Genomic DNA, 15842 nt, shown 5'->3' with positions numbered 1-15842 from the left:
ACAGGATGACAAGTACCATGCGCAATTTCACCTTGATATGTCAAAAGATCATTGAATTACAGCTGTTTAAACTTTGGCCGAATCGAACAATCCGTGCTACATGAGAAACGGCTTCTTTTTTTTGTACAGTAACTGACCACGTAATCGCATCCTTGAGGGTAGCTCAATGGGTTGAAACGGTGTCCTACAAAGTGCAAGTCACAGGTTTGAATCCAGGCACAGTCTTTTGGCCTGTCATCATTTTGATTACTTGTTTAGTTAAACAGGCAGACATCATTCTGAAATACCATGCGCAATTTCATGCAATTTCACCTTGAAATGTCAACCGTTTCTTAACCCTCGTGCTGCCTTCGGGTCACATGACCCAAAGGTTCATAACGAACCATCGTTGTGTTTACCCAATTTTACCCAATACAAAAACAAATTAAAATAATTTTCTTTTAACCATCGAAATGTGGGGGGTCTGAGACAGCCTAGCTGTTAAAAGAAAATGCTTCACTTTGTCTTTGTATGCGGTAAATTTGTCGCAATACGACGGTGGGTCACAATGACTGATGGGTCAGAATGACCCGAAGATAACACAAGGGTTAACCTTTGTCCCAAAGCTGACCAAAAACTAATACTCATATCACGCAGTCGGAGCACAGCTAGATAATCAGCGTCAGCACCCTTGGGTACCCAGCATGCAGTGCGGCATGTCAAAAAACGCAAAGACTTGTGGAAAATGGTTTGGTTACAACAGCCGTGCGAGGGATTTCAGTTGTTGTGTTCATTCAGTTAGATGTTTGTAATGTTATTGTTTGTTAGTTAATATAATCTTGTTGGTCACCCTGATTGTGCATGTTGTGTAGTTTAATGGGACCAGAGAGTTGGCTGCTGTACTGTCACAGGCTATTCTCGCAAGGAGCTGAATATAAGCGCTGCCCTAGCCCATTTGCCCACATGACTATTGTTAGTTGTGCATTGACTGAGAGTCTGGAAAGAGATCAACTCAAGAAGAGATTCAGTATCCTATAAAAAGTTAATACTCAGCCCTTACTAATCATAAAATCTCGGTGCTCTCTTATACTGCTGATCGGTATGCCCACAGGACCACCGGAAGGTGGCAATCCCAGTCACGTTGGTGTTGGGAGGTGACGATAGCTAGTTGTGCAACAAGCGTTCTATTAAAGCGTTCGACTAGCCCATCACTCTGTGGGTGGAGGGGTGTTGTCCTGGTCTTATTCACCCCCATTCGCTGACACACCTCTTCCCTGAACACCTGTGCCTCGAAATTTCGTCCCTGATCACTGTGAAGCTCTTGTGGAGCCCCAAACCGGCAGAACATCTCGCACACCAGCTTCTCCGCTGTTGTAATGGCGCTCTGATCTGGAACTGCATATGCCTCAGGCCACTTTGTAGTCCATTGCTACCAGGACGTACCGGTTGCCGGCGTCAGTGGTAGGGAAAGGTCCAAGGAAGTCCACCCCAATCCGTTCCATAGGTGCCCCTACTTGGTACTGCTGCAGGGGAGCATGTGACCGTCCGGAGGGTCCTTTCCTGGAGGTGCAAGCATCACAACAGTGCACAAACAGTTCAGTGTCCTGCCTGCACCCCACCCAGTAGAACCGCTGCCGCAGTCGGTTCAGGATCTTTGCCACTCCAAAGTGTCCTGCTCCCACGGAACCGTGGACGGTCCTCAGCACCCGCTGACGCCAGTTCTTGGGCACCAATAGCTGCCATGTGCTGCCCCCGAGACCCGGGGCACGCCAAATCCGGTAGAGCAGTCCGTTGCACCGGGATAGGGAAGCCCACTGTGAGTAGTAGGCCTTGGTCTCAACAGATGAAGCAGAGACATCTTGCCAAGGAGGGCACACTCCAGCGTCAACCCAGTGTCCCACCACAGCTAAGATGGGGTCGTCTGCTTGCGCTGCTTGCCACTCCGGGTCACTCACTGCTGAAAGACAGTCTTCTACTGCCTCATCCGTTCAAGTCGTGGCCACCCGGGGAGTTTGACGATCCCGTTCCTCTTGGCGCTGACAATGACGGCAGTCTGGTTCTTCACAGGGGCGGCGGGAAAGGGCGTCCGCGTTGCTGTGTCGTCCCGCCCGATGCTGCATCTCCATGTTGTAGCTCTGCAGTGCCTCAATCCACCTGGCTAACTGCCCTTCTGGCTCCTTGAAGCTGACCAGCCAGGTCAGAGAGGCATGATCAGTTCGCAGTAGAAAAGACTGACCGTAGAGGTAGGGTCGAAAATGATGAAGTGCCGAGACCACCGCCAGCACCTCTCTCCGGGTAACACAGTAGTTACGTTCAGGGCAGCTCAAAGCCCGACTGTAGTAAGCCACGGCTCTCTCTCCACCTTCTCCTTCCTGGGACAGCACAGCCCCAATCCCCACGTCACTTGCGTCGGTATCAACGATGAATCCGTCAAGGCGGCGCAAAGTTGGCAAAAGCCAGCGCACAATCATCGTCCCAGATGAATTCCCGCCCCTTGTCAGTGAGGCGGTGGAGGGGACTGGCGATGGATGCGAACCCCTGGACAAAACGTATGTAGTACGAGGCGAGCCCCAGGAAGCTGCGCACCTCTCCGACGTGTCGAGGTACCGGCCAGTTTCTCACTGCTTCCACCTTTGCTGGGTTGGTGGCCACACCCTCCTCCACCCTCCCTCCAGCGAGCTACTCCGGTCGTAGCGTTGGGCGGACTCTCCTGGCGCCGATCCTCGCATCCTCCTGGATGTTCCATCTTCTGTGTAGCGCTGGCTAGCATTCAAGAATTTAGAAGGAATATTGCTCACAACTCTATTATTACAGGCACATTTTTACATCGGAAAGCTTGTAAAGCCATCTAACTAGCCAACAGTCACAATCAGGGTGAACACTCAAACCATCCAAACCACAGATCATCACATCACACACATCAAAACAGAACGAACACAACAACAGAACTTTAAACAATGCTTATCTAACTAAGCTAAAACCTTATACTTCTTAGCTTTTCTGCCTGCCGCGGTGCGTTCTGGGTGCCAAGAGCATTGTCGCTACAGTATTTCATAAAATCCAAGACCAAGAACAGACATTTAATCTGGAAAGGCAAATTATTCAACTACACAATAGCAAACAGAACAACAAGCTGAATATGTGTCCGGTTTGTTAACGTAACACATTAACAGTTATTCAGCTAGCTACACTGCATAAAGAACATACCTGGGAGGCTGAATAGGCTAAATTAACATAACAAGCTAGCGAGTCCAACAAGCAAGTTACCGGTAAGCTAGTTCACCAAGCTCCCGATCTCCACATCACTGAATCCGTTGAACTTGTTGGTTCATGTCAGTCAGTATGAATTAACATTTAAAAACATGTTAAATTATACATATTTTGATATATAAGTCGCACCTGACTATAAGTCGCAGGACGAGCCAAACTATGAAAAAGTGTGACTTTACGAAAATACGGTAGGAAAATACGGTAGGAATTTTTATTGATTCTAATCTCTCCTTTAAAAAACTGTTTATTTTTATTTTAGACATATAAAGAAACAGTCTAACCATGCAAGCTGCATTTAATGCAATGATTATCCCCCATCTGACCTACTGCTTAACCAGCTGGGCACAAGCCAGCAGCACAACATTAAAATCTATCCATATTCTCCATAAAGAAGCTCTAAAAACACTTGATAAAAACCAAAAAGTCACCATCACTGCAATATCCTCATCAAACACCATATCTTGAGTTGGGAGAACCTCATTAAATTCACTGATGTGTGTCTGGTTTTTAAAATTGTACATGGTATTGCCCCACCTCCGCTTAGTGATTTTATTAAACAACGCACTCAAAGTAGCAGACAAACTAGATTTGCTTCAAGAGGTGATTGTGTCATTTCACATTGGTCAAGCTCTTTTAGCAAATCTGCATTTTCTGTGAATTCAGCACACATGTGGAATGCTCTGCCATCACACATATTCACAAAAGACATGTACAAAACATTCAAACATAGCCTTAAGGAATGGCTTGTTTCCAATCAGGTTTGCAAGCATTAATGTACTGTCTGTCCTGCTTGTTTGCCTATATGTGCATTTGTCTTGTTAACCCTTGTGTTCTCCTCGGGTCGTTCTGACCCATCAGTCATTGTGACCCACCGTCGTATTGCGACAACTTTACCGCATACAAAAACAAAGTGAAGCATTTTCTTTTAACCGTCGGGCTGTCTCAGACCCCCCACATTGCGAAGGTTAAAAGAAAAGTATTTTTATTTGGTTTTGTATTGGGTAAAATTGGGTAAACACAATGATGGTTCGTTATGAACCTTTGGGTCATGTGACCCGAAGGCAGCACGAGGGTTAAGTGTTGATATATGTTATGTGCCTCAGTGTTATATGTGCTTGTACTGCAGGTACACTTTTCTTGATATGTGAATTGGTTTTGTCTATACGTTACTGTCTGTTTATCGACTAATTTTAGTCTCATCGTTATTTGAAATTTTGTAATTTTAGGCTGCCTTCCAACATCTGGTCGGGGACAGCAGATGAAAATTAGCCTCTCTGGCTAACTCTGGCTCACTTACAGTTTTGCTGTTGATTGGTGTGCATTGTCCCTGCAAAATAAATGAAAAAAATAGAAAAAAACTACTTTTGCCATTCATGTGTGTGAGGTTTGTCATTACAGATATCTACAATTCAGTTGTAGATATCCACAATTTAATTACAGACATCAACTGAATTGTAGATATCTGTAATGACAAACCTCATACACATGAATGGCAAAAGTAGTTTGAATCTTAATTGTCAAAATGTAATTACAGATAGGGTCTATCTTGAATTAGAGTTTTCACTAGGCAAAATAATGTTGCACATATCTGCAATGAACATCCAGTCTAGCTAATAAATGTTAAAACGGCTTGCCATATTAGGTGTCTAATAGGCTGTCCTTGTTTAGGACACTTGGAAATTAGACAGTAGGCCTAATTGGCATGAAAGAAATACATTTTTGGTAGAGAATCATGTTATGACACGTAACACTGCACATCAATCCTACAGATCTTCTTAACCCTCTCGCAGACTCACCTTTATGAGACGATGACGACAGAGGGCGCGGCCATTTTGACGAGGGCGGAGGCTGTCGGTTCCGGGCGGTTCAGGAGGCTATAGCCTACTCCGAGATCAATCAGTTTGTTGCCAGGCAGAAGAAAGGAGGGGGGATCGTCCAGAAGACTATCATTTCCGACCCGACGACGCTCCGCCGTAAAACTACTTTAGGTAGGTTCGCTTCAGTTACAGGAAACTGTTCATGCATACAAACTTAATTCGTCTTGATTGAGCAGTTTGATGCTTAGTGTGAAATAGCGTTGGTCGCGGACAACCTGATTCCGTTTTCTTTGAAACAGTTTGTTTCAAAAAAAGAGTTGAAGCCCCGATTTTGAATCGTATTCATTGCTGTAGATAAATAATTGCTGTAAACGTAGCAATCATTTCCATTACAAATCGCTGAGAAACGTATTTGCTACGTGAAACACTCCATTTTAATTTCCTCGTGACTAAACCGAACGGGATTTGCCGCTTGTTGCCTGTCCGCGTGAACGCGCAATAAGACACGGCCAGTACCATGGACAGCTCTTCTACGTTGAGAGAAGCGCGTCTAAGAACGTGACTGTCCAATTTACTAATGCAAGCACAAACATTGTTACTATGTGTTATTATAAGTGTGAGTAGCCTACTGTTGTTCCCAGTATGAGTGAAGCCTAGATGAGTTTCCAACTCTTCTCTGACATGGCCAGAAGATTCAAAATCATTTTCAGTTGAGTGGGGATTTTTCTGATCAAAACACTTTGATGTATAGCCAATGTGTTATGTTTGAGTGTCAGTAAGTGTGTGTGTGACAGGAAGTGTGTGTTGGCACGCCTCAGGTTGTCCCACAGGGATCCAGGTGGCTTAGGGAGGCTTGTCCAGGATCAGGACTGAATGGAAAAGGGTCAGCGTCATTACAACACACTCATCAAGAGGAACCCCCTCCACATACCACATTCTCAATAACACAGATCAAGTACAAGTGTTTTGTGATTATTTGATCACATTTTTCCAAACACACAGCCCCAAACTGGAACACATACTCTAAAAAAAAATACATACCCAACAATGTATTACCTCAATTAAAATAAACAACTTGATACCTCTTTCAAGTTTTTCAAATCAGTACACAATGGCCAAATACATAAAATGTACAGCTATGCACGTAACCCGACATAGTTCTCACTCTAGCTCATTTAATTATAGTATATACCAGAAAAGAAAAGTAAACATGTCACAATATGGGCTGTATTTGTTGCTCTAAATCATTTCCCAAAGATGAATATCCAGAAATGAAAGGCTTTTTTAATGAACTGTCAACACAGTAAAAACAAGCAATGACAGAAAAAGAACGCAAATACAGGACACACTACATTCACTCCATTCATTCTTGTTAATCAGGCTTTATGTTTTCGTTAGCATAACACTGGATGTTTTCCATCGCAATGCAGTAAGGAAAATATTTCCTTACATTGTACATTTCAAGATTTAGGCTACCTTTTATGCTTTAATCAGTACAGACGTCACGGCGTGAGGTGGGGTTGGACCCAAACGCAGGGGAGTCGGCAGGCATGGCAGAAACAAGGGTTTTATTCTCAAAACTGGGAACAGATAGGGTACTCACACGGACAGGTATGGTAAGGACAAGACAATGACAGGACACAAAACAGGAACCTAAATACACACCCAAACGACACACAGGTGGACACAATGACGCTAACGAGACAGGTGAAGACAATGACAGGGAAACACTAGGGCAGGACAAAAAACTGAAACTGGGGGGGGGGGCACGGCTGTGGCCGTGACAACAGATTGCTGATTGAACAATTGGTGCAAAGTTTTCAATGCTGTCAGAAGTATCATATTATTTAATTTAGTTTGACATGATTTCCTCAACTTTGGTTTTATAGTGTGTGTGCATTGATGTCTGTGTGAGAGCAATGTGAAAAAGACTTGATGTTTAGCAAAAAGCAAGTGGATCCCAGTTACATTAAAAGTATCTTAGCAATTGAGGAAAACGTAAGAAGGCAGAGATCTGTTAAGAGCCACCATTTAATACACACATCGTTTTACATATCATACAGAATATATAGTATATATAATCACTTTGATTTTCTATGATGTTTGCTTGTCATTGTCATATTTTTCCTTTTAAAAAGCAGAATATAAATTCTCAACTTAGTCTTATTTTCTGTGACCTGAAGACTGAAATGAAGTCACTGTGTAACAATTGTTTCTAACACAGTGCAAGCACCTACATAGTGGGTCTGTCATACTACACATCCTCCTGTACTGTGGTCAACTTTGGATACATGATTTGTGCCGCATTGTTCTATAACAGACGGGTCTTAACCTCTCAGTGTCTGATATGCAGCTGCCTCATCGATTAGCATGTGCAGGCAGACCTGGAGTCACCCAACACCGGGGCTGGGGAGTTTGGGTTGCGGGTGGTGCTAGGCCATGTGAACGGGTGGAGTTGGGTCTTGTCTAGTCTTGTTTTAACACAGACATGCTGCTTGAAATGCCAAGTGCAGGAATGCCAATCAGGAATGTCAAGTGCAGTTGACAGGAGAGTTGAATGCTATGCTATGTAATAGTTGTGTGTGGATGTATGGTTGTGTCATTGAGTGTATGATAAGCACAGTTATTTACTGTACTACAATGAGTTGGGTTAATATGTTACACTAGTACTTCAAGGAAGGGTCTGCTGCTTTTGTCATATAATGTATGGTGTTGTATAGCAGGTAGGGGGAATGGAGGGAGCGATTGAAAGATGGAGGGAGGGAAGGAAAAATGGGCTGTATTTGAAACTCCATGGATGTGGAGAGAAGCAGTGTTATGAAAGTTGTGCACTGTTGCTTTGCTCTGGTAACAGAGAATATACAAGAGAGAAAGAGAGAGGGAGGGAGGAAATAGAAAACAATGAGAGACGAGAGGGAAAGAGAAATTGAGAGAGAGAAAGAGGGAGAGGCAATATGTGTTTTGCACAGGCCTACTTCAGTAGATTAATGCTATGGGCTTCATCCTCTAGTGAATGGGACACTGGCTTTAGCCCACTAATCCCCTCTGGGAAAGATGATTGCTTTGAATCTCCTGAATACTGCATCACCAAGACCGGCCTATAGCACCACCCTCCTCACACACTGAGACAAACACACACAAACACGCTTGCACACACACACATGCACTCACAAACACACACTACAACACTACTCTGCTATCCTGGATGTTATATAAAATGTGATGTGTCACACTGACCTCACCTCTCTATGGGGATGGGGTTCAATAAAACTACCAAACAAGAGTTTATCTTATCAATCAGAGCAGTTTAAAATTATTCTTACAAATGTGTTTCACATACCGTCTCCCAAAACAGCATTACAGAAAGCAGTTAATCTCATTTGACCTGCTTTCTCCTTCACTTCTCCTGACATGATGTGACGGCAAAGGTGGTTAGTGTGTGGAGAAATAGACAGAAAAGTAGAGAAGTAGAACAGAATGAAGGAGACAGAGGTAGAAAATAGTAAATCCAGTGGGTAGAGAGTTACAGTAGAGAGATGGGATGATAAAGAAGTAGATAATAAAAAGGTAAAGAGATAGAAACAGTAGAGCGAAATTGAGATCACATACTGACACAAAGACATCTATATACACCAATATAAGTCTATATTGGTCATACCTGCTCTCCACAGGTCTTTACTGAATAGTCATTTCAAATAAAGAAGCTCATTTGGAGAGACATGCATAAAGAGAGAGTAAGTCAGTGAAGGTTAACCCTTGTGTTATCTTCGGGTCATTCTGACTCATCAGTCATTGTGACCCACCGTCGTATTGTGACAACTTTACCGCATACAAAAACAAAGTGAGGTCTGTCTCAGACCGCCCACATTGCGAAGGTTAAAAGAAAATGCTATTTATTTGTTTTTGTATTGGGTAAAATTGGGTAAAGACAACGATGGTTCGTTGTGAACCTTTGGGTCATGTGACCCCAAGGCAGCACAAGGGTTAAGAAGAGAAAACAGAAATAAAACATTCAAATGTTCTGTCCCTGACTGTGTTTGCAGCGTTAGATGTGGTTTTGCTGCACGCTGTTGTCAGCACCTGTTTTATGGTCTTTGGCCTCACTAACGGCTCCCTGTTCTCGCACATTTTCAGACATCTTCAAATATTTAGCAGAAAACATGCTGGGGGAGTCTGGAGAGGGTTGTTGGAGGGTGGGTGCAGCGGGAGAGGGTGGAGAAATGGGGGTGATGATGCGTGACTACTAGGTGAGGCCAGGAGAAGTAGGGGTGAAGGCAAGGTAGGGGTGGGAACAAGAACAGGACAGAGGAAAAAACTGGTTAGAAGGAAACAAGTTGAGATGTAGCCACAACAGAGTTAAGTGACAGCCAATTTGAGGGCAGATAGACTATTTTCATATCTATTTTATGGCTGTGAAACATGTTCTTAAACTTTAGTTTCTATAGGAATTTCAATGATTATTGCATATCTCCAAGCTAGATTTTTCTTCCAAGATGGCGTCCCCATTCATTTCTATGAAAAGTGCTCAGTGGCGCAGTGAGGCAAGCGAGCGCGCGAAATGGACTGCGCCATCTTTCCAGACTGACTCGTCCGGTCTTGCGCAGAAGCTTGTTCCTAGCTCCGAAACTCGTGCATGCTTGCAACTAGCTGTACACGTCATACTTTGCGACAACAAGTCGCGAGCTTGTGAGCTGGAGCTAAGGTATTGCAGAAAACTGTCAGAATGTGGTACAAGTCCGATCAAGAAGCAGATACATGTGAAAATCAATACTATTAGTACTGTATAGACATTTGAGATTTAATTTTCAAAACATGCCCCAGAAAATAGATACCAAAATTCAATTTGAAATGTAAAATTTGAAAATTAAAATTTTCCGGCAATTCAATCAATTTCCCGGCACATTTGCAATGTAATGCAATGCAGATGTGCACACCGCTCCCTACCGAACAAGATGGGTAGCTCGGTCAGCAGGGAGCTGAAGAAGAGCGGCTACTGACGTCACTCTGCTGCGCCGCTCAGAATGCTTTTTCGTTCATGTTGCATTTCTGCAAATGCATTTGAATTTGAATTGTGGTCACGATTTTGCAGCCACGTTCTTAAAATGAAAATGCATTTCTGGAAATGCATTTGAATTTGAATTGTGGTCACGATTTTGCAGCCACGTTCTTAAAATGAAAATGCATTTCTGGAAAGGCATTTTAATTTTCAAATTTTACATTTCAAATTGAATTTTGGTATTTATTTGCTGGGGCATGTTTTGAAAATTAAATCTCAAATGTTTATTTATTTTTCATTTTAATTAAGTGAAAGATTGAGCACTCTTGAAGAAGAAAATTAAAATGCAAATAGGATGATTGATTACTAATTTCATTTGAGTCAAATAATGCAGCCACATTCTTAAAATGCAAATGCATTTCTGGAAATGCATTTGCTTTGCCTTCGGCAAGGGCACAACCTTTGTTCTCTCACATATATATTATTTATTGTTTATTTTCGCCCCCCTAAGGATCAGTCAATATTTGGACTACATACACAACGGCGGTGTCAAAAGGTTCGTCTTGGTAGCGATTGCGTTGGTTGTATTTTTATTTACGTTCCGTTGCATGGTTTAAGTATAAATTGCGTTTTTGTGGTGAAAAGTGAAGCTAACGGTGGCTAATTTGCTAGCCACAGTCACTGACGTTACTAACGTCACTACGTCACTAACGTCACGAAAACACGCGTGACTGCCTGTAGCAGAACATTCGTTTCACATCTGTTAACTTGGGGGATAGCTGGGGGATTTACTGCAAGGCAGCTGCAGGAACGCCACAAGCAAAGAGGCCAGGGTGATAACTATTTACTCATTTTACTTTGTGATGTGAAACACAATTATGAAATGTAATGTACAATATTAGCTGATATTATTAAGGAAGTAGGCCCACATCTACTTTTGGAAACGGTGGTCTACTATTTCACTGAAGCATTAGCATCATGACATTAGCCTCTGTTGCCCGGGCAACACATACTACGGTGGTCTATGATGCAGCTGTTTTCAATCTTTAAAATAAACATTCCTCACAAATACATTTTCGTTGTAGGATTTATTATGACATTACATTACAAGTAAACGATTTGTGGGTGAAATTATCATTACCTGTGGTTTCAAACCAGTGTTGCTCACTGCAACGCTGTAGCCTACGCGAGACACTACAAAAACATCTACACAGCTGTAGGAAGTCAAACGGCGACAGAACATGTTCGGCACTCCCCTTACTTAAATCAAAAGTCTATCTAACTACTAACCTGAACTTCATTGCCCCAACCTAAACTTTGTCAATCTGTTCATGAAAATAATTAATTTCAGCCTAAACCATACAAAAGGAACGTTAAAAACAATTCAACCAACGCAATCGCTACCGAGACGAACACAGCAGTAACGCTAGTCTAGTACTGTACCGTAGTAGTACAATTTACCGGGGCAGCTTCTCCAAACAGGGCTATATCGCATTTTGCGTTGTTACTGACAATGATCGCTACCAGTGAGCTTTTTATGAATGAGCGATTTTCCACTAAATGAATGTCAAGCTTATTTACGTTTTGGGGTGCATATTTTCAGTTAGCAGATGGTACTGTTTGAATCGCGATTCCATCTTCTACTGCCGGTAACGTCGTAGAATAATCTTCAAAGGGGGTTCTTTATTAATGAATGAATGCAATGAGTAGGCTAAATGCATGAAAATATCACGAGAAGGGAAAAACTTAAAAGGACGTTTAAGTCATAGAGATTAGGTCAATTTGTACACCGGTCTGCCAAATGTATTCGTTTTGTTTCAACAATGAGGCTGCCTCTTGCAGGGGAAATGAGAAGACATCTATTTCATTCTACACTTCACTCGTATTTTCAGTTGTAAATGAGCAGCAAAAAAAATGCTTTTAAATCTATGTCATCTTTATAAATAATAAGTATGCATTTTTATATAAAATATACAGAAATATCAGTCGTAAAAATGTCATTCAAAAACGGACCCCTGTGCAACCGACGCAAGCAAGCACACCCTACAATTTCCCCAGAAATTGTACCCTCTCTAGTTATTGGGTGTGCTCAAGCCTTCGGCGAGAGCACAACCTTTGTTCTCTCACATATATATTATTATTATTGTGAGAATGCTGTTCAGCATTCTCACTATTGTTTTTCAACTTCTTAGTTCTTCCGCCGTTTTTTGGCCTTTAACTAGTTCTGCATACTTTCACCGATTCCTACAATTTATGTATCAAAACGTTCAGCTCCTTCAGGAGATGTTGGCTATCACTTTTGGTATTTCTCACCTTTATACTTTTTAAGACATTAAGGTTTTTGTGCAAATTATTCTCCCATTAAAAGTAATGGTAAATCCTTTCAAATCATTAAAAAGCTTCCTCCTCTTTCAAACGTAACTACTTCAGCATACTTTCAGCTAGAGACACCATTCAACCTTTAAAATGTTCACAAGACATTCAGCTATTCCCAAATGATTCAGCTTTTTCAAATGTTCAGCCAATTTTGAATTATAACAGTTTGAAATACATTAAAATGTTTGCTCCTTCTTGATTTTTATGAATGAGCAGCAAGCAGAGTGGCACACTCTGCTGGCTGCTCTTTTTCTGATATTCAACTAATTTGTCAAACAAATTCCTCTAACGTTCATATAGTTTAACTTACAGAAACAAGTTATACCTTAAAATGTAGGAAAAATTGTCCTCTTTCAGCCAATGTAACTACTAAAGAGCTCACATTTACAGATTTTCAGCTATGAGCCTTGAAGCGAGAGCAGCCTTTCAAATTCTCTCACTAACTTCAATGGAGAGGTGAGTAAAATCAGTCAGAGAAAGCAAGAAGGAACAAGATTTTGAAACTGCCGATAGAGTCGTATTTCTGACCGCACAGACATATAAAGGACATCTCTGGTTTCGGCAGAGTCTTGGGTCTCGGAAAATATCCTTATATTTTCGATTGGACGTATAGTTTTGCGTCTAGGTCAACTTGTTTGAGGTGTGGATGCTAGGTAAATGTTCGTTTTTCTCTCTGCCTAGCTCGTTAGCTATCACAGCTGCGCCATCACCGTGGCAACCAAACAAACAAGCACCAGGAAAGCAAAAGGAACACGTTTTTGAAACTGCAGGTAGAGTCGTATTTCTGACTGCACAGACATATAAAGAATATCTCTGGTTTCGGCAGAGTCTTGGGTCTCGGAAAATATCCTTATATTTTGGATTGGACGTACAGTTTTGCGTCTAGGTTATCTTGTTTGAGGTGTGGATTCTAGCTGCATTTCTCTTATTCTCTTCCCTCAGCGCGTTAGCAATCATAGCTGCACCATCACCGTAACGACAGACACGCACCACTCAGTCTCTCACACAGGTGATTGGTACGTTTACTTGACCATGAGAAACACGATTACTAGCAATTGTCGGTTTATGCCAATAATACGATTACTCCGTTTACATGTGTAATTAGTTATGCGATTACTCAATAAACGCGTCTACATGATTCTTTTTTATTAATCGTTGTATGCTCCACGGACAAAACTTGCACCATCATCCTTCTGCAACAAAGTGTCGCCGTGTCTTCCTGTATCGGCTCTACTGCTGTATGTTTCATTCCATCAACACATTGAATCCTACTAAGAAAGCCGAGTAAACGCACTCAAAGGTAGGCTACATCTGCTACTGCTATTACTATCCCAACTATAATTTCAGCTGTTAAAACGATAATATTCTTGTTCCGACTAGCTAGCCTACTTCTTCTGTTTAACCTTTTCATGTTCCTGTTAAATTTGCCTGAAAACGCCTAAACAGCATACCCAAAGTAAATTGGAAGCTGTTCTTGAACCATTTGGAGTACATGCATGTAAATGATCTCTTTTGAAAGCTGACACTCTGAAGTTATGTCCCCTGTTGTCAGGACCCCTGTCAGTCCTTCTAGTGTTGAGTAATAGAAGCTTGAACACAAGGAAAGTGAAAATTTCTATTTCCGCCTAGATTTTGTTTTGAAAACAGAGGCCTGAAGAGGCCTAGAGGTGGTAGGTATTATCTGGAAGACTAAATTGGACCACAGGTTGAAGCCTTACCCAATTCAAATCAAAAGTCAAACATAATACCACAATATATTCATATTTGACACATGTTTTTATAAGAGTACATCCAGGAATTTTCTAAAAGGGTCTTTTGGAGACTCCAAAATGACCCTTTGTAACCAAGGTCAAGGTCAAATAAAAAGGTATTATTTTTCATAATTGTTATCTCTGGCCCATCTCTGGTACTTAGAAATATCATATATAATAGCTAAATCCCTAATTAGTAATACTGAAACACAAAAACTGAAGCATGAACACATTGGAGTGCTTTATCTGATTCCAAGGATTGGCGCACAAAGAACACTGATTCTGTCAACCATATTGCGCAATCGACTGTTATTTTGAAGGCTCCACAGACGCATACAAATGAGGTATTGGCATTTTCAGCTAGCTGTCAGCTACAAGGCTAACGAGCTAATTTCAGAGCCAGTCGAAGCCAGTTCGAGAAATTTGTTTAGAACGAGTGTGGGGGGGGGGGGGGCGGGGGGGGGCAGGACGCACAGACCTAGTTGGCTTTAGAGGGCTGTCAACGGGGCATGGAAGCTCCTATTGGGTCGAACAAGGTGTCAATCAAAAGGGGAGGGTTCAACGGACATTTTGAGACCTTCATTTTGTAAATACTCCGTTGATAAATCGGAGAAAATAACACTTTTATGTGAACAAGTTGTTTCTTCCGTCGGCTAACTTGCATAATGAAACAAAGGATAATGGCTATTCATGAACGTAAAACATTGTATTTGGACGAATTACTTTACATGGTTAGATACTTTGAACCCTTGGGACTTACGCAGATCAAGTTTTGATGGCATGATTTGCACACCTGGACCTATTTGAACAACTTAGGGTGAGTACAACTTTTTTCTTTGGCATTGTTGAAGGAATGTTCACCGGAAAAAGACGTTGACTTTGCTTGCTATTGCGACTTGATCTTGAATTGGTTTATTTCAATGGAAGCACAAGAATCGTAGCTTTCCAACGATGTATAACATGTGTAGCGTCTAAAAAATATATTTTTTTAGAATTTAGTGCGTCGTAACTGAGGAAGGGGGAGGCAGCATTTTTGTCTCGCGGGCGAAACAGGAGCGTAAACAGGTTAACAGTTCAGCTTTCAGCTTCTCCCGCATTGTAGGCTATTTTAGCTCTTAGCTTTGTTAAGATGATGCAGATGATGCAGTTCAGCTTCCACACTGCCTCTTTTGTGTCACTCACACATTTTTGAAATTCATTTCAGCTTGCGGGTATTTTCTCATTTCTCACTTTTATACTTTTTAAAATATAAAGGTTTTTGTGCAAATTATTCTCCCTTTAAAAGTAATGGTAAATCCTTTCAAATCATTGTTGGAATGCTGCTCCAGCCCCTTTCAAAAATACCTTTCGGTTGCTTTGAAGCTTCAGCTTATAACTTTCTACAAAATTTTCACTATTTTCAGCTTTTTTAGCATGGTCAGCTATCCCCATTCAGGTTTTCAGCATTCTCACTGCTGTTTCGCAGGAACAGCCGTTTCTAGTTATTATTATTTTTATTTCTTTTTGCCCCCCTAAAACTCAGTCAATATTTGGCCTACATAGACAACGTAGGTGTCAAAAGTTTCGTCTTGGTAGCGATTGAGTTGCTTCTATTGGAATTTACGTTCCGTTGCATGGTTTAGGCTGAAGTTAAGTTTTTGTGGCGAAAAGTGA

General features: G+C 41.8%; 1 protein-coding gene across 2 annotated transcripts in view; it reads left to right on the top strand.

The window, feature by feature from the left end:
- The first annotated feature begins 5081 nt into the window (after positions 1-5081).
- Positions 5082-15842, top strand: part of snap25b (synaptosome associated protein 25b) — a 55297-nt gene continuing 44536 nt past the window's right edge. For both annotated transcript variants that reach the window (XM_062446436.1, XM_062446434.1), the window contains exon 1: positions 5082-5237. The gene's annotated coding sequence lies outside the window, so the exon portion shown is untranslated. The remainder of the gene's footprint in view (positions 5238-15842) is intronic.

This window comes from Osmerus eperlanus, chromosome 21, assembly GCF_963692335.1.
Source record: "Osmerus eperlanus chromosome 21, fOsmEpe2.1, whole genome shotgun sequence".
Classification (NCBI taxonomy): domain Eukaryota; kingdom Metazoa; phylum Chordata; class Actinopteri; order Osmeriformes; family Osmeridae; genus Osmerus; species Osmerus eperlanus.
Note: the sequence above shows the minus strand (reverse complement) of the source record. Positions and strands in the feature narration are given on the sequence as shown.